General features: G+C 36.9%; 2 protein-coding genes across 12 annotated transcripts in view; one reads left to right on the top strand and one right to left on the bottom strand.

Annotated features, from left to right (window-relative positions):
• The window catches only part of snrpb2 (small nuclear ribonucleoprotein polypeptide B2), a 145,214-nt gene extending 144,370 nt beyond the window's left edge, over positions 1 to 844 (bottom strand). The window contains exon 1 of the mRNA XM_073814345.1: positions 835 to 844. The gene's annotated coding sequence lies outside the window, so the exon portion shown is untranslated. The remainder of the gene's footprint in view (positions 1 to 834) is intronic.
• Positions 1 to 19,827, top strand: part of nfixa (nuclear factor I/Xa) — a 115,314-nt gene that overhangs the window by 44,268 nt on the left and 51,219 nt on the right. The window lies entirely within an intron of this gene.

Raw genomic sequence — 19,827 nt, 5'->3', positions numbered from 1 at the left:
CTTTAACCGGAGTGTCAGGTTTTTACTTTCTCAGCTCTCGACTGACCGCAGGCTTTAATGGGGCTTTTTAAGAGCACAAAGGAAGGATTGTAAAACTGAAACATGTTAAACAAACCGATATCAGGCCTGCTGAGGGAGCACCTGCGTTTAAACTTTATGTGACACAAATAAATATAAAGACAGAATACAAATCCAGGAATTTGTCATGAGCGTAAAGCCATTACAAGTGAACAACAGTTTTTTTTTCTGTCTTTCTTTCTCCAAGTGTGAAATGTCTGTCTCTGATATGTCTAACATTCACTATCTATTCACAATAAATAAAATTAAGTAACATTAAATAGATGACATTAAGTATCCGTCATTATACGGAAATTTGTACCACAGTGGCATTGAAATTGTTGAGGTCATTTATTTTCCTAAAAATTAATTATAATATCATATTTTAACAATAAGATAGAAAATAAAACAATTAAATTATTAACCCCATTAATAAAATTATTTAAAAATGTAAATAGAAGTTTTTGTGTTTATATGCAACTAAATATCATTATATTGATAGATATAAATAAAAAAATACCAAATATATTTCTGCCTATTTCTATTATTTTTACTTTGCAACAACAAAGTATGTTTTGAGATTTTAATGACTAAATGTATAAATATGGACGTATACTCTGATTTAAAAAAATATATATTTTAAGTTAGACCGTATTGCCCAGGCCCAACTTCCTAATCCGAGTGTTTGTGCTCGTCTGGAGAGGCAGTGAGACCGTAACATGGCCCACTCACAACGACTCCGGTTACGGGTACGAGAACACAATGCAGAGCTCAGTAACACCGCAGGCCTACTCGCAACACACACACGTAAATGCGGCGAGTAACACCGAAAACTAAGACCATAACTCATATCTATACGAGTAAAGTTCTGCATTAGTGCTGTTTGATTGAATTCTCATGGAGCTCATTAGATAAAACCTCCTCAGAAAGAGGAGAAAGAGATCATCAAGATAGCCAAAGGGCAAGAGAGAGGGAGAAGGAGGATCAGCGAGGGAACGAGGGCAGCCTCGTCTGCCATTTTTTGGCACCCTGTACGGCGAGCTCTATGTAGAAGGTGCCAGAAGCTCATCGTTGCCAACCTTTCTCCCTCTGATCCTTTCTTTCTCTTCGTCTGCTTCCCTTTTCACCCGTTCTTTTTGTCTTTCTCGGGGGACTCGACCCCAACGTCACCCCCGTCGTCTTGATATGTCCCCTTATTTACAGCTCAGCCGTCAAGTCAATTATTTTTAATATGATTTTTGTATTACAGATATTTGAGTGCATTCACTTTGTGACATCGGACACATTTGTTGTCATTGTATTGAGTGCCTTTTTTTAATCTCATGTCTCAACTTCAGAAAAGAAAGGAAATTGAATTAATGTTCTGCACTGTAAAAAATTATATTAAGTCAACAAATATTCTTATGCTAGTTTAGCTTATAAAAACAAGTTGAAATGTTTTAACTTATCACAAGTCAAAACTTAAAATAATAGGTTGAATTGACTTTAATTAAACAAGTTGTTTTAACTTCTTACTGCATTTTTTACAGTGTGTAAATGATTTTGGCTCATTAAAAGATTTCAATTCTTTTAGTTTTATTGAGTAAATCGCATCCTTATAAATTCATTCTGTATGCTTAAAGCAAAAACTAAAAATCTTATAATTATTCGTTTATTAAAGTGCTATTTATTACAATAAAACTCTGTAATTTAACTACAACCTGTTAGTATAACTGTGACGCATTCAGATATATTTATCTGAGCAATATTTCTTGGTAATTTCATGATGAATGGCGATATATGAAAAATATCTCAGGTTTGCATGCAAATCAAAACCTCACGCGAGATGTCAAAATCACTTTTATTCCAACAGTGTATGATGAAAATCAAATACAAAGATGTTTTTTTTCTCAGTTTAAAAAATGTACAGCTGCAGGACATGCAAGCTGGTCGGAAAGCTTACGTCTGACCTCAGTGCACATTTCTGGCAGAGTTTCTGTTTCAAAGGAGGTTCATATTAGACCATAGCGATATGGACGGTATAGTCTCGCCCCGTATATATTACCAAAATTTGATTTACCGCCCAGGCCTAACATGAAGTACTGAAAACATTCATACACGACTGACGGTGCTCATGCAATTTGGTGAAATTAAGTATTTTAGTATTGCACTCGTCCACACCAGCAGAAGTATGCAGATCTTCAAGAATTGCAACAGAACTGAAAAAATCTGGTTTTGTAACGCTTTTCATTAATTTAACAAAATAACTAATACAAACTATTTTCCAAAGCTCAGTTTTTTTAAAGATGTCAAATAAATCTTTGGTGTCCCCCAGAGTACATATGTCAAAATACTATATATATAATTTATTATAGCATGTAAAATTTGCCACTTTGTAGGCGTGAGCAAAAATGTGTCGTTTTGGGTGTGTCCTTTAAAATGCAAGTGAGTTGATCTCTGCAATAAATGGCAGTTCCGTGTTAAGGGGCGGTATTATCCCCTTCTGACATCACAAGGGGAGCCAAATCTCAATGATTTTTTCACATGCTTGCAGAAAATGGTTTATCAAAACTAAGTTACTGGGTTGATCTTTTTTACATTTTCTAGGCTAAAAGAAGCACTGGGGACCCAATCATAGCACTTAAACATGGAAAAAGTCAGATTTTCTTGATATGTCCTCTTTAAGGCTGAATTACCGGCAGAAGAATGTAGTATGTAGCCCAAGAGATACATTGCATTTTTTCGCAATGTGCATGAGTTTGAACGTCTTTGTACATGTACGAGTTTAATAAACTATAGCTTACTTGTGCATTCGAAGGTGCACGTACCTTTGCATACACTTAAAAAAACGACTATAATCCAGGCTTTAGACTTTAATTTCTCTAAACTGCTGCTCTGGTACCGACTAGTGGTAGCCGGTTTTCCACATTGAAAGCCGAACTGTTAGAAATGCAAAGTTTCTTGATGTTACGTACACCGTGAAAAGAAAGTCCTATACTTTGTAAAATTTGTAAAAGCAAAACAAGCACACACAGAGAATCGATTCTGGCATGCATTTGCATGTAAGGGAATAGGCCTGGAAAGCAGTTTGGACACAGATCCGGGAAGCTCGTCTCTGTCAGTGGGAAAGAACACGGAGAACGAGGGATGAAACCGGAGAAAAACCGCAAAGGGGGATGGGAAAATCGAGAAAAAGCTGTGTGTTTCATAATGCGAGTGTAATAAATAGGGCTGTAAATGAGTGTGTGAAGCTTCATGGCTCTCAGAAAGCCCCATTCATCAGACAGGAGCATCTTCCCGCTCTTAAAACAATGAAAGGCAGCCCCCGTACCCCCTCAGTCGGAGCAGACTAGAGTCTGTCATTTGTGTACAGAGATAACAGGATAAACAGGAGAAAGAGCCAGTGCGAGAAATAGTCTGTGTGTGTTTGCGCTGAAACAGAGGGCCCCTGTATGTTACCGGATGAAGTGATGGTGGGATAGCGCATGATTAGTATGTTAATAGGCATATATAAAGTGTGTTTTTGTGCGTGTCTGTTTGCATTAGATCCCTCTGGGCCTTATTCATATGCGTCGACATACAGAAGGGTTTTGTTCGTGCGCGCAAGTGTTTTGAATGCGTTATTTTTAGCCCCGTATGTGTTCACGCAGAACAATTAGTGTGTATTTGCATTAATACATTTTCAGGCATACATTTGAGGGTGCTTATGTATGTGTTGAAATCTTTGTGAATGTTTGAGTCTATGTAGGCCTTGTTTTGGCACCTGTTGGCCCTCTGTGGTCTTCAGGTTTCCGGTTGTCATGGTAAATGGAGGTGTATGGGGTACTGGTTGATGCAGAGCCCAGACAAAGATGCTTTGGTGTAAATGCGTGTGTTAAAGGTAAAGTGCGTATTTTCTGCACAACTAACATCACCAGATAGAATTGCCATAATTATTATGTTAACTATTGAAATGTTATGATAGCACTACCTATAGATTTACCTTACGAATGACAGATTACATAAAAAGTCAATGCAAAGACGCGATCAGACGCGTTCTCCCGTGGAGCAATGCAAATGACGCGATATGGGCCGCGTGTTTGCCGCAAAAACATGCGCTTTACGCCTGAAATGTGTCTTCACCCAAGTTGAAAATATTAAACTCGAGCGAAAAAATTCGCATGACACGAAGTTAAATCCCGCGAGTAATCTTGAGCGAGTAACGCAATGCCCCGCGTTTGGTGTGTACGTAGCATCATTTTCAACTTGGGCGAAGACGCGTTTGAGGCGAAAAGCGCGTGTTTTTCGCGGCAAACGCGGCACCCAAATCGCGTCATTCGCATCGCCCCATGCGAGGACGCGTCTGATTGTGTCTTTGCATTGACTTTGTATGTAATCTACTCGCGCAAATCGTTAAACTCGTTTCTGGTGTGAACCTACAGTTAGGTGTTCATACTTAAAAAATGTAAGATGAAAATTTGCATTGATTTAAAATGTAACGAACAGCATTGACATCATTGTAATATTTTCTACTGAATTGCTTTTCATTTTCTTTTTTGCTTGTATTTGCGTAGTCAGTTTTGTCTTCTTTTTATGTTAAGTGGATCAATTTAGTAGGAACCGAGGCTTAAAACTTAAGTTTACGTAACACTATTTTTACAACTATTTAGTCTTTTTCCCCCTAATATTCAAATCAAATTATTATTTAGTTGATTTAGATAAAAATTCATCATGAAGTCTGTAATAGACTGTATTTGAACAAATTTCTCCGCCAATATGACAGCAGTCCCACACAAACACATGCTCTGCCTCCACAGCCTGTTACCAGTGGTGTGATTGGCTCTGATTTAGGCTGGTGCCATGGCAACTAAACATCCCACCATACATTACCTGGACACCTTTCAAGATTGTGTTAGTTCACATGGAAGTGTTCAGGTGTTGGGATAAAGCTCATGTTTTTCCGATAATATGCGGGTAATATGTTATGTCCCGCATTAGACGCAAAGAGTGAGAGATATATACATTTATAAATATAGAGAGGAAGGATTTAGGCGTTGTGCATATTTATGTAGCATGGCCAGTTGCCCAGAGCTGCCTCCTACATGTGAGAGAGAGAGAGAGAGAGAGCGTCCATAATAAACGACTGTACATTACTCTATTTCCAACCGCACCATTCGTCACACATGAATATTCAGACACATATGATTTGCAATCTTTCTGTCACATTAAACCCCCCAGCTATGAACTAAATATCCATCTGTGGGCTACGTTCAGTTTCGGAGCCAAACCAGTGCCACCTTACGCACATTCACACGAGCCTTCTGGATTTCATCAGAGTTTGGGAACATTTTACTGGATTTTTTATTTCGGTTTTGCCATCGTTCCCGTTTTGCAATCAATCTCGCAGCATTTGAAATATTTACACACACACATTGTGCAAACAGAGATAGCGATTTTGCATGGCACAGTTCAAGGATTTGGTTTGGTTTTTCTGTAACTGCAAACAAATTTGAATATCCGCTTTATCGGCTTCAAAACAAACATTCTCATTTACCTCTCAAACGATTTGCCAAACTTATACAAATCTGTGAATCTTGCTCATTTTGTGTGCAAGAGAGAATACAGTGGAATTATGTATACCATAGCCATTGCTAGACACGATTTAAGCACAACTGCATTAAAAGTCTGTCATTGTATAAACTTGCTTCACTTTTGTGCATTAAGATATTTCTGCCTAGTCATAGAGTGACATTAAATATGACAATACACTGTGTAAACAGATTTGTTGGTTCAACTTAAATAAATAAGTTGCATTCAATTCATACTTTTTTTTAATTTATTAAACTTAAAAGTTATATTTTTAGGTTAAATTGACTAAGAATTTTAAGGCTATCAGGAAACTTATTAATTGGAAAAATAAAAAGCACTTACATTTCTATAAATATTTTTTTTCAGGGGCAGGGATGCAGTTAGTTTGCAGTTTTTAAAATTGGTGTTATTTAAAAACAATAGAAGTCTATGGTACAGTATGTCCTCAATTATATAGTTGAGCAAACATTAGTTCCCACTGTGGATCCTTTGACTGCAGGCAAGTGAAAATTTTTAAAAACACATACAATGACACTGACGTGCAAATACAAAAGAATGATAAGTCATGTGCTCACATGCTGTGCGTGTCTATGTGTGTGTTTGTCTCTAAGCAAAGATTTAGATTAACTGTTTTTATCTGCAGCACCCTTAATCTTCTTCTGTCATTTTTCCACCTTAGTTTTTTCCTTGACACACATAGACGTTTGACGTACTCTATCACACAGGTGCGTCTGCAGGGTTTGATGTGTATGCAGAGCTTATTTCTGTGCCTGAAGGTGTTCTGTGTGTGAGCAGACTGTGTGTGAGCGCAAGTAGGTCGTTTAAGGTTGACTTAGTTTACGATGTGGGTGTGACTTTACTTAGCAGGCTAATAGTGAACTTGTTTCAAGTAATCTACCAAATTCAATATAAATACATTATGCAAAGTTAATGGATCTCAGAATTTATTTCAGAAATCTTGAATTGGTAAGCCCAGTTTTGAAGTATATGACATGTCACTGTTTTCAAGTTTGTAAAATGATTGTGCAAATTAAGTTCGGTACTGATTTTGTTTGTCATCTTTTGAGCATTTAATTGATTTGCTTAATTTCTGGCACTGAAACAACACACACACACACGTACAAATAAGTGACACTTGCATTTAATTAAATACCCACAGAGAGACAATTAGTTTAAACCTTTTTTCTGCTACTTTTTTAGTTTTCACTGATAGCTCTGAACATAACAATACATTACCCTTCTTAAACACTACTCTGAACAGAACATTACTTTGAGAGAGTTTTGAAACATTACTCTGAACAGAACGTTACTTTGAGAGAGTTCTGTAACATTACTCTGAACAGAACGTTACTTTGAGAGAGTTCTGTAACATTACTCTGAACAGAACGTTACTTTGAGAGAGTTTTGAAACATTACTCTGAACAGAACGTTACTTTGAGAGAGTTTTGTAACATTACTCTGAACAGAACGTTACTTTGAGAGAGTTTTGTAACATTACTCTGAACAGAACGTTACTTTGAGAGAGTTCTGTAACATTACTCTGAACAGAACGTTACTTTGAGAGAGTTTTGAAACATTACTCTGAACAGAACGTTACTTTGAGAGAGTTTTGTAACATTACTCTGAACAGAACGTTACTTTGAGAGAGTTTTGAAACATTTCTCTGAACAGAACGTTACTTTGAGAGTTTTGAAACATTTCTCTGGACAGAACGTTACTTTGAGAGAATTTTGTAACATTACTCTGAACAGAACGTTACTTTGAGAGAGTTTTGTAACATTACTCTGAACAGAACGTTACTTTGATAGAGTTTTGAAACATTACTCTGAACAGAACGTTACTTTGAGAGAGTTTTGAAACATTACTCTGAACAGAACGTTACTTTGAGAGAGTTTTGAAACATTACTCTGAACAGAACGTTACTTTGAGAGAGTTTTTAAACATTACTCTGAACAGAACGTTACTTTGAGAGAGTTTTGTAACATTACTCTGAACAGAACGTTACTTTGAGAGAGTTTTGAAACATTACTTTGAACAGAACGTTACTTTGAGAGAGTTTTGTAACATTACTCTGAACAGAACGTTACTTTGAGAGAGTTTTGAAACATTACTCTGAACAGAACGTTACTTTGATGTAACTACTCTGAACAGAACGTTACTTTGAGAGAGTTTTGTAACATTACTCTGAACAGAACGTTACTTTGAGAGAGTTTTGAAACATTACTCTGAACAGAACGTTACTTTGACGTAACATTACTTTGAACAGAACGTTACTTTGAGAGTTTTGAAACATTACTCTGAACAGAACATTACTTAGAGAGAGTTTTGTAACATTACTCTGAACAGAACGTTACTTTGAGAGAGTTTTGAAACATTACTCTGAACAGAACGTTACTTTGAGAGAGTTTTTAAACATTACTCTGAACAGAACGTTACTTTGAGAGAGTTTTGTAACATTACTCTGAACAGAACGTTACTTTGAGAGAGTTTTGAAACATGACTCTGAACAGAACGTTACTTTGAGAGAGTTTTGAAACATAACTCTGAACAGAACATTACTTTGAGAGAGTTTTGCAACATTACTCTGAACAGAACGTTACTTTGAGAGAGTTTTGAAACATTACTCTGAACAGAACGTTACTTTGACGTAACTACTCTGAACAGAACGTTACTTTGAGAGAGTTTTGAAACATTACTCTGAACAGAACGTTACTTTGAGAGAGTTTTGTAGCATTACTCTGAACAGAACGTTACTTTGAGAGAGTTTTGAAACATTACTCTGAACAGAACGTTACTTTGACGTAACTACTCTGAACAGAACGTTACTTTGAGAGAGTTTTGAAACATTACTCTGAACAGAACGTTACTTTGAGAGAGTTTTAAAACATTACTCTGAACAGAACGTTACTTTGACGTAACTACTCTGAACAGAACGTTACTTTGAGAGAGTTTTGAAACATTACTCTGAACAGAACGTTACTTTGACGTAACTACTCTGAACAGAACGTTACTTTGAGAGAGTTTTGAAACATTACTCTGAACAGAACGTTACTTTGAGAGAGTTTTGAAACATTACTCTGAACAGAACGTTACTTTGACGTAACATTACTCTGAACAGAACGTTACTTTGAGAGAATTTTGTAACATTACTTTGAACAGAACGTTACTTTGAGAGAGTTTTGTAACATTACTCTGAACAGAACGTTACTTTGAGAGAGTTTTGAAACATTACTCTGAACAGAACGTTACTTTGAGAGAGTTTTGTAACATTACTCTGAACAGAACGTTACTTTGAGAGAGTTTTGTAACATTACTCTGTACAGAACGTTACTTTGAGAGAGTTTTGAAACATTACTCTGAACAGAACATTACTTTGAGAGAGTTTTGAAACATAACTCTGAACAGAACGTTACTTTGAGAGAGTTTTGAAACATAACTCTGAACAGAACATTACTTTGAGAGAGTTTTGCAACATTACTCTGAACAGAACGTTACTTTGAGAGGGTTTTGAAACATTACTCTGAACAGAACATTACTTTGAGAGAGTTTTGAAACATAACTCTGAACAGAACGTTACTTTGACGTAACTACTCTGAACAGAACGTTACTTTGAGAGAGTTTTGAAACATTACTCTGAACAGAACGTTACTTTGAGAGAGTTTTAAAACATTACTCTGAACAGAACGTTACTTTGAGGGAGTTTTGAAACATTACTCTGAACAGAACGTTACTTTGAGAGAGTTTTGAAACATGACTCTGAACAGAACGTTACTTTGAGAGAGTTTTGCAACATTACTCTGAACAGAACGTTACTTTGAGAGAGTTTTGAAACATTACTCTGAACAGAACGTTACTTTGACGTAACATTACTCTGAACAGAAGGTTACTTTGAGAGAGTTTTGTAGCATTACTCTGAACAGAACGTTACTTTGAGAGAGTTTTTAAACATTACTCTGAACAGAACGTTACTTTGAGAGAGTTTTGAAACATTACTCTGAACAGAACGTTACTTTGAGAGAGTTTTGTAACATTACTCTGAACAGAACGTTACTTTGAGAGAGTTTTGTAACATTACTCTGTACAGAACGTTACTTTGAGAGAGTTTTGAAACATTACTCTGAACAGAACATTACTTTGAGAGAGTTTTGAAACATAACTCTGAACAGAACGTTACTTTGAGAGAGTTTTGAAACATAACTCTGAACAGAACATTACTTTGAGAGAGTTTTGCAACATTACTCTGAACAGAACGTTACTTTGAGAGGGTTTTGAAACATTACTCCGAACAAATCATTACTAAGAGAGAGTTTTGAAACATTACTCTGGACAGAACATTACTTAGAGAGAATATTGTAACATTACTCTGAACAGAACGTTACTTTGAGAGAGTTTTGTAACATTACTCTGAACAGAACGTTACTTTGAGGGAGTTTTGAAACATTACTCTGAACAGAACATTACTTTGAGAGAGTTTTGAAACATTACTCTGGACAGAACATTACTTTGAGGGAGTTTTGAAACATTACTCTGAACAGAACGTTACTTTGAGAGAGTTTTGAAACATTACTCTGAACAGAACGTTACTTTGAGAGAGTTTTGTAGCATTACTCTGAACAGAACGTCACTTTGAGGGAGTTTTGAAACATTACTCTGAACAGAACATTACTTTGAGAGAGTTTTGAAACATTACTCTGGACAGAACATTACTTTGAGAGAGTTTTGAAACATTACTCTGAACAGAACGTTACTTTGAGGGAGTTTTGAAACATTACTCTGAACAGAACATTACTTTGAGAGAGTTTTGAAACATTACTCTGAACAGAACGTAACTTTGAGAGGGTTTTGAAACATTACTTCGAACAAATCATTACTTAGAGAGAGTTTTGAAACATTACTCTGGACAGAACATTACTTAGAGAGAGTTTTGTAACATTACTCTGAACAGAACGTTACTTTGAGAGAGTTTTGAAACATTACTCTGAACAGAACGTTACTTTGAGAGTTTTGAAACATTACTTTGAACAGAACATTACTTAGAGAGAATTTTGTAACATTACTCTGAACAGAATGTTAATTTGAGAGTTTTGTAACATTACTCTTAACAGAACATTACTTTGAGAGTTCTAGAGCTTATTCTAGAATTCTCTGATGGGGTAAGATTGATGTGTGCGTGTAACTGCAGCTGTCACCCAAGTGTATGCGATGTGTGCGAGCACTCTTGTGCTTGTAGGACTGCATAAAAGTCTGAATATTCCTTACTAACCATCAGAGCTCAGCAAAGATGACAGACTTTAATCCTGTGTTTGATCACACACACAGCTGAAAATGGAATTCTGAAAGAGCAGCATACACACGTCTCACAACTCGAAATATTTACAAGTTACGGCTTGACGTGGAAGGAAGTTAGAAAGCATACGAGCAGTCAGGGCGAAGGCTTGACATCTGACGGGAGTAATCATAGATACAGAAGTAGGAGCGATATAGAATGTGAGGAGCTCTAGTGTCAAAGAAAAGTTGTGTGTGTGGGGGGGTTTCTAAGGTCACAGTGCAGAATATCACAGTGGAATGTGGAATGCTGAAACACTGCCAACACAAGCACACCAACTACACACATACTGTACACTCTCAACTCCCCCTCTCTTGACTCAGTCATTTGTGTTATGAAAAGTGCTTTACTACATGCATTATGTTCCGTCTGAGAGCTCTATATATGCTATATATTAGACACAGTATATCAAGCCATGTGTCAGCCACATGCTAACACTGAGCGCCCAGGATAACTCTTAAAGGAATATTACACTTTCATAAAAAAATTGAATAATTTACTCACCCCCATATCATCCAAAGATGTTTATGTCTTTCTTTGTTCAGTCGAGAAGAATTTACGTTTTTTGAGGAAAACATTTCATGATTTTTCTCCATATAGTGGACTTTAGTGGACCTCAGCATTTACAGTTTCAATACAGCTTCAAAGGCCTCTAAACAATCCCAACCGAGGCATAACCACAACTTCTTGCACTTCTTGCACTCGTCTTGCACTAGCCTTGTGATAGGCCAACGTAAACTTTTGTATTACGTTTTCACGTCAAAAGGTCAACTACCGCTCCAGTGTTTAAGTGTGGAGAAAGAAGCCCGTTTTGACATTGTTTTATGTGGAATGATACTAATTAATGTCTTGGTGTCAGTATTGTTTAAAATGGTCCGCAAGTTTGCGTTTCACATATGTAAAAAACATTTTGACATGATTACGTAATACGTAGGGTTGCGCTGGCGCAACACACAGCTAGTGCAAAACGAGAAGTTGTGTTTATGTTTAAAAGTATATCTTTTTTTATCGTTTGACTAGATAAGACCCTTATTTTTCAATTTTATTTTATTAATATAGTACTTTTCACAATTGGTAATTGTTTCAAAGCAGCTTTACATTAGAAGGTGCAGGGGAAACACAGAAAAATCAACAGACAAAACAAGTAGCAAAATACAGCGGCTATGAATAAAGTTCATAAGCGAGCATATGAATAATGTCTCGTATACAAGAGGGTGCTAAGTTAAGCCAATGTAAAAAAAAACCTTGGGAGAATATGTATATATTGACGTTATATATATACTTATATGGGATGTAAACGGTATGTAAAAGGGATAAGGAGATTTAACAGGTTCCGTTGGTCAGGTCGTTGAACTCCACGGAAGCCGGAACTGGGTCTGTTTGTCTCAATGTCCTCGGGTTCGAGGACGAGACCGGGAGAGAGAAACTATGCTCGGTTCCAGACAGGCTAGCTATTGCGGCATTAGTATATTACCCAGACGAGTTATGTGAATGCTTTGTTCTGTACAAGCTAACTATTGCGAGATAACTATAATTTAGTTATTTTTGACTACCTTATGACTCGGTTGGGTTTATTTAGAGCCCTTTGAAGATGCTTTGAAACTGCAACTTTGAACTGCATTGAAACTATAAAGCGTTGATTAAACTGACTAAAGTCCACTATATGGAGAAAAATCCTGTAATGTTTTCCTAAAAAAACTTAATTTCTTTTCGACTAACGAAAGAAAGACATAGACATCTTGGATGACATGAGGGTGAGTAAACTATTGTTTTTTTCTACGTTTTTTCTGCTGTTTATTTACTTTACAGGTATATCAGATTGTGCACACACATTAGTTTGAAGTTGACTCAGAATACAATTTTTCCACCAACGGCACATGCTGAAATTTTGTAGTATAAAAACAGCAATGTGTGCCTTTTAAAAAAATAAGAAAGATGAAGGAAACGGTAAAAAACGACCTCCCCTGCCAAGAAAACGTTCCACGAGCCCTTAATGTTATAGCCAAAGAGGAATACAAGTCAGAAGGCACATTTGCAATCGATTTAGTATTCACAGAGCAAGCTGCGAAGCAGCACATATCTGAACAGGTAAAAGGTACGAGGAGTGAACGAGACACAGTTTTAATATAACATGCATTTATTTGGCATGCTTTTACTGTGTGTCAATGATTAGGTGTCTGCAGAGGTTTATCTATAGCACCACCTTGAGTTTAGATGCTTTTAATAGAGCAACTGAAAACACACATGTTGTACCAAGATCCCAAGAAAAAGTATTGTTTAATGAGCAAAAATGTATATATTCAATGTACAGTATACATGCGTGTGCTTGAGTGTGTGCCAGCGATCTGTCAAAAGGTTTAGGATGATGAGGATTTTCTGCATTAAATATCACCACATCTGAGAAAATCGATCGTCTGTATGTTTTTTTATTTGTGCTCATCTGTGTGTGTATATTGACTGTAGGCGGGTCTTCACCAGCAAGGGACCACTGGCACCACATGGGCCCCTAGTTTGGTCTGTGATTGATTTCTACTGTTAGCGTGTGCGTACTTCAGTACAATAAGGAAGATGGTGAATTTTGCTTTGGCTGTCCCAGATGAGAGTAATTTATACCTGCTTACACACTCGGAGGCTCATGCTCAGGGTCTAATGAAATCAGTGGAGGGGAAATATAGCAAAATGAAACCTACAACCAGTCTGTTTCTATATTACACACCGCTTACGTTTTTTTTTCTTCGTAGGCTGCCAGGTTTGAACAAATATCTTAAGGGAAGGAAAAAGAAAGAGAGGGAGAAAAGAAAGTTTGCCTTTAGCGTGTTCCTTCATCTTGCGCAGATGTTTTTACTAAGCTTATTGCAATGCATCGTGGTATTGTTTACTGCTGATTAATGCTGATTTAAACTATCTTAAAGGAGGCATAATTGTATTACTTACCTGGTAAAACAGACTTTGTGTCGGTAGACAGTTCCCTATGTTTCAGAACAGAGTTATGGACAAAACCAAAGACAACTTGCCCCAAGCATGAATGTGATGGTCCACCGGCTTTAATCAAAGCGATTACGATGGTGTGTGTCAGTTGTTTCTCAGTCACCGACAACTGGCATTGTCAGTGATCCAGATACAAAATGTCTTTCTCTGGACTGCGCCCCAGTGACATCGTACATACAAAACAAAGACAGTGCATATATAAAGGGATAGTTCACCCCAAAAAATTACAATTCTGTCATCATTTATTGTTGTTCAAAACCTGTATGAATTTCTTTATCTTAAAGGGATTTTGATCATTTTTGTAAGCAAGCACACAGTTAACGGTACCCTTAGGGGTAAAAACAAATACTATTGATGGAAGTCAATGGGTCAAATGTGTGCTTACCATATATGATCAAAATATATCTTCTTTTGGTTAAGGGTTGAGTAAATGATGACAGCATTTTCATTTTTGGGTGAACTATCCCTTTAATACATGCGTTAGCTCAATTCAATATTATGCATCAGTTGATTTAATAAACAGCATTAAAATAATTCAATTTACAAGTCAGCTTGTCTTCTACTTACTGTTGACTTGTTTTAAAAGGAAATTACTAACTTTACGAGTGCCCCGCGGGCAAGAAATGTCTACGATTATTCTGCCCCATTAACCCTCAAAGTGTCAACCTGTCTTCACTTCATAAGCTGTCAGAATAGCGGAACGGCACTTAAATAATTCAATTTGTCTTAGACTATTGAAATCTGTCTCTCAGACCTGCTCGGCGAGTTCGCAAACCCGTACTGAAGCTGTGTGAAATCCAGAGCTGTTGTTTGATGTCAACAATCTCTTGCCAATTAATATAAACAAGATGCAAAGATGGCCGACGTCACACAGCTGTCCGCTCACCATCGCAGATGCTCAATTTATAGGCCCGTTCCAGATTAGCTTAAACGCCCTGCTGTTGCATTCCTTATCTTTCTTTCCTATGCAGATTTTCAATATCCTGTGCTCATGTGCCATCCAGGCTCTATGCAGGTGTTAATGCATTAAAATGCTTCTCTAATATATCCTAATGCAGTATTTATACTGCGAACTTTTTTTAAAGGTGCCGTAGAATTTAAAGGTCCCGTTATTTCTGTGTTTTTGAAGCTTTGATACAGTACGCAATATAACGTGTTCATGTTTCACGTGTTAAAAAATTCATTATTTATCACACATTTTATTTATCTGTATAGCGCTGTTTTCACTGTCCTCAAAACGGGCTGATGTCTTTCTTGTCCTATGAAGTCCCTCCATCAGAAATACGTAATGAGTTCTGATTGTGTAGTTTGTTTAGTATGTTGTGATTCGATTCGATCTTGCCGTTAGCTTAGCTGGCGACTGACTTATTCCTGTGGGCGGAGTTTAGTCAAAAAACGGTTCTAGTGACGTCATTAAAGCAGGAAGTAGAGGGCTCTAGTCCAAACCGGCCGTTCGCTGTTGGCTTAAAGGTGAATTCTGTCAAAGAAAATATATTGCCTGGCAGTGAACTTTGACCTTTATCATTTTGCAGGTATTATTTATGCTATTACAACAACATTACACACTAACTAAAAAATGGGATCAGGAAGAATGTGACCTTTAAAACTGTATATGCATAGATACATAACGCATGCTCAGTACATAACGTGAGCCTCAAATGCAATTGTTTCCCATGAACTTGGCCTTGCTAGCATCAATTAAGTAATAAGGTTATGTTACATATGCAAATGCTGTATATCCATCTATTTGTCTTTCAGCAATGAGGTGAGGACTAATAAACATCTGTAGAGGAATAAAAAGAGAATAATTAATCATTAAGAGGATTTGCCCGTCTCTGGATGATTTAATGTGGCGCTGTGACCTCAGTGTGAAAGTAATCCACCCTGCTCTTGTTTGAAGAGCGTTTCCCTTGAGGCAGCTGAGGCTTGTCGTGGGTCAAAGGTTAAGACAACGGCACGCGCGTGGGTCATGCTACGTGTGTTAACAATAACAAGCTGAAGGTCAAAGGTTAAAAAAGCTGTTAAGCATGGCAGCTTTGCGTGTGTGTGTGGTAGGGAAAAGGCTACAAATCAGGATTTAAAACTCAGTTGATTTTTACGTGTTACTGTGTTACATGTTACTAAAGTAAGAAAAGTATATTATTTATAACTATTCAGTAGATGCGTTTCCATTACAGATTTGCGCAAAACTTATGCAATATTTTCGAAATCAGTGCACTTTAAAAAATACTTAATTTTTTGTTAAATCAACTCAGATTTACAAGTCATGTCAACAGAGATGAATTGTCACAACTCATAAAATATTGTTGAGAAAAGTCAACTTAATTTTATAAGTTATAACAACTCACCTGTAGTTATAACAACGCATGTCTAGTCAAGATAAATAATAGTAAGTTGGAATGACTTGTAAATCTGAGTTGATTCAACAAACATTTTAAGGCAGCAAAGTATTTTTTACAGTGTGGTTCTCAAACTTTTTCAGCGTGAGGCCCCCATTGAATACGGTGCATCCTTTCGTGGCCCCCCAAAGAAAATGTATGACATAAAACATTGTAAAACTTAAAATTTTAATTAAACAAAACATATTAAATTATTCAATGTAGTGCTGGTTAGTTGCATTATTTTTCTGAGATTTAAGTACACAAATTTATGATAAATTTATTTATTTTATAAAACTGGGGACCCCCTGGCTGGCATGGCCCCCAATTTGAGAACCACTGTTCTAAATGTTGATAAAAAACCTGCCATATGTCATTCCAAACTTCACGGTGAGCCATTATTTTAAATAAAAATAGATAGAGGAGTGTTATCCAATCATTATTGTCAAGGAAAGCCTTTTATGAGGAGCAGACACGTATGAGGTGTTTCTGGGAGGTTTTAGTACTTACCACTTCATCTTCAAATAATGATTGTGACTTCTGTTTCCATTGGACTTTTGCGAAATACACCTTTTCCAAATTGCCAAAAAACATTTTTGCATGTTTTTTGCAAAATTGACATGTTTCCAATGGCCGTATTTTAAATACGCAATATCAATTTGCACAATTTAAAGGGTTATAGAAACGTAGCTACTGTCTTTCATCCCTGTTCAACAGTTCTCTTCTGATCACATGTGTCATTTAGAAATGTAATTAATTTCATTTGTTCAGGGATTCATTTTTATGTTTTGCATGAGAAACATCTGTAAATCTAGATTATCCGATTGAAAACAGATTTCACTCCCACTTTATCTATAGCAGGGCTACCTGTACTAATCGACAATTCCCTTTAAGAAGACACAAAATGGTACACCTTGTGTCTCCGCTTACTGTCAGTGGTTGGCACTGGATTTGAGCGTGTGTGTGTTTTAAATGTCCCAACATGTCCACTGTTTGTTTTTTCGGTATATCCGCGCTTAGTCCACCCAAAAGACAGAATCCACCGCAATCACACAAAGCATTACGATGTGGTTTTAGCAAACTGTGTTAAGACATTATTTAGGTTGAGCTCTGATTGATTGAGATTTGGGCTGTTATGCAACTTAATCCTCCATTAAGGCCCTAAGCGCTCTTTAACCTTTTGACCTGACGCACAAATCTCAGTAACATTTCAGAACCAGAACTCACAGGGGCCCAAACATCTCACTACATGGTGCAGCACCAAGTTTGGGTTATTTAAATAATTATTTAAATATAAAAATGATGTGTTTATGGGTGTGTGACCGGCTGCTGCGAGTGTATGTGTGGGGTGGGGGTCACGAGATGTCTTTCTCCTGCATTGTAAGGGTGTATTTGTCAAAGATGAAACATGAAAGGAAATGAAGGGGTGTGAGATTTGGACGTGTCGAGAGACTTCTGTGGTCTTGCTGTTGGCAGACAAATGTTTTCATTTGTCTACTCGCACTGCAATAATACAACTATAACTAGAAAGAGAGAGTGATTTGGCCAAAAAGGACATTAGATAGTCGAGTGCCAAAAAAACGTCTGTTCTCATCCTCCTATATTCCTTTACCTCCTTTACACTCGCTCCCAGATGGGAACTAAAACTTCAAATCACCGTCTGCACTTTTGTCATTGGGGAGGCTACTTTGAAACTGTATCTTATCACGTCAAAAGCTACTCTGAATTAACAGAAGCTCAGATGAAGGCAAACATGCCTTTTAATAAAGTTACGTTCCAGCTTTGGTTTGCTTTTATTGTTTCTTTATCTTTTAGTGTTTGAAAGCACTGGGAAAATATGGAAGGAAGGAAAGAAAGACTAATGAAGGGAATAAGGACGTGAATGAAATCTGTGTTATTATAGCATGTCAGTCACAGGACGAAGAGTCAAAACCCACATCAAAATCTTTTCAAGTAGCATTAAGCAAGCATGACCGGCCTGTTAAAGCAACACAACTACAAGATCACAGTACTGACATATAGTGTGTGTGATATTTGTGTGTGTGTGTGTGTGTGATGGGGAATCAAAGAATCTAGAGGAAGTGCATTATGGGGTCCCGTCAGCAAAGACATATTCGCTTTCTCTCTTTTTCTCTCTTTAGACACTCACACACACATACGCAGACTTTACATTCAGGTCATTGAGGATACAGTTCCTGCTTCCTCTTGTCTCAAACAATAGAAGCTCTATTACAGTCCCAAAAATTCAGAGAGAGAGAGAGAGAGAGAGAGAGAGAGAGAGAGAGAGAGAGAGAGAGAGAGAGAGAATAAATAAGAGTAAAAGGTAATTTAAGCTCAATAAAAACTACTTTGGTAGCTTTAAATATATATTTTTGCATATAAATATTTAAAGGAAAACACCACAATTTTTCAATATTTTACTACGTTCTTACCTCAACTTAGACAAATTAATACACACCTATCTTTTTTCAATGCGTGCACTTAATCTTCTTACAGCGCGTTGTGAATGTGTTAGCATTTAGCCTAGCCCCATTCATTCCTTAGGATCCAAACAGGGATGAATTTAGAAGCCACCAAACACTTCCATGTTTTCTCTATTTAAAGACTGTTACATGAGTAAGTTTGGTGGCCAAAATAAAACGTGCCAATTTTTTTTAAGCAGATAAAACATTAAAACTATATAACATCTTCACTCCTGACTCCTCCCCCTCTTGCTCAAATTTTCGTCAATATTACTGCGCCGGAGGTTGAGGTGCTGCGCTCTTACGCCATACAATATAGTTCTTGTTTTATCAACTTAGAAAATCGCCACGTTCCATTTTTGTGCCACAATACTTACTCGTGTAACAACTTATGTAACAGTCTTTAACTCTTTCCCCGCCAGCCAGCGCCAGAGTTTTTCATGATTTTCACCAAAGTTTAATGCCTTCCAGAAAATTTTCGTCTTTAAATATATAAACATACAATATACCAAATGAAAGAACAGACCCTCTGCTTGAAAACAAAAAAAAAGTTTCATCCTACCTTCAGTGGTTCTTTAGCAATCAGCTTTTGAATATGGGTAGGTTTCTGCAAAAACACCACATTTTGAGCAAAAAGCAGAGATAATTCCATTTTTGTGACGGACTTTTCATAGAGATCCCATTCAGAGCGATCTTTAAAACAGACACGGACATGCAGCCGCTTGCCATAGGGCAATACTTCCGGGTTTAAAAAGTTGCCGAAAGACGGAAAATCTCGTCATTGGCGGGGAAGCGTTTTCTCTTAATTGACGAGATATCTCTTCAATGGCGGGGAAAGAGTTAAATAGGGAAAACATGGAAGTGTTGGGTGGCTTCTAAATTCATCCCTGTTTGGATCCTAAGGAATGAATGGGGCTAGCCTAAATGCTAACACATTAATGACGCGCTGTACAAAGATTAAGTGCACGCATTGAAAAAAGATAAGTATGTATTCATTTGTCTAATTTGAGGTAAGAACATAGTAAAATATTGAAAAACTTTGGTGTTTTCCTTTAAGTTGAATCAACTT

This window comes from Paramisgurnus dabryanus, chromosome 4 (assembly GCF_030506205.2).
Source record: "Paramisgurnus dabryanus chromosome 4, PD_genome_1.1, whole genome shotgun sequence".
In the NCBI taxonomy this organism is placed as follows: domain Eukaryota; kingdom Metazoa; phylum Chordata; class Actinopteri; order Cypriniformes; family Cobitidae; genus Paramisgurnus; species Paramisgurnus dabryanus.
The sequence above is the reverse complement of the archived record's forward strand: the minus strand, read 5'-3'. Positions and strand labels throughout refer to the sequence as shown.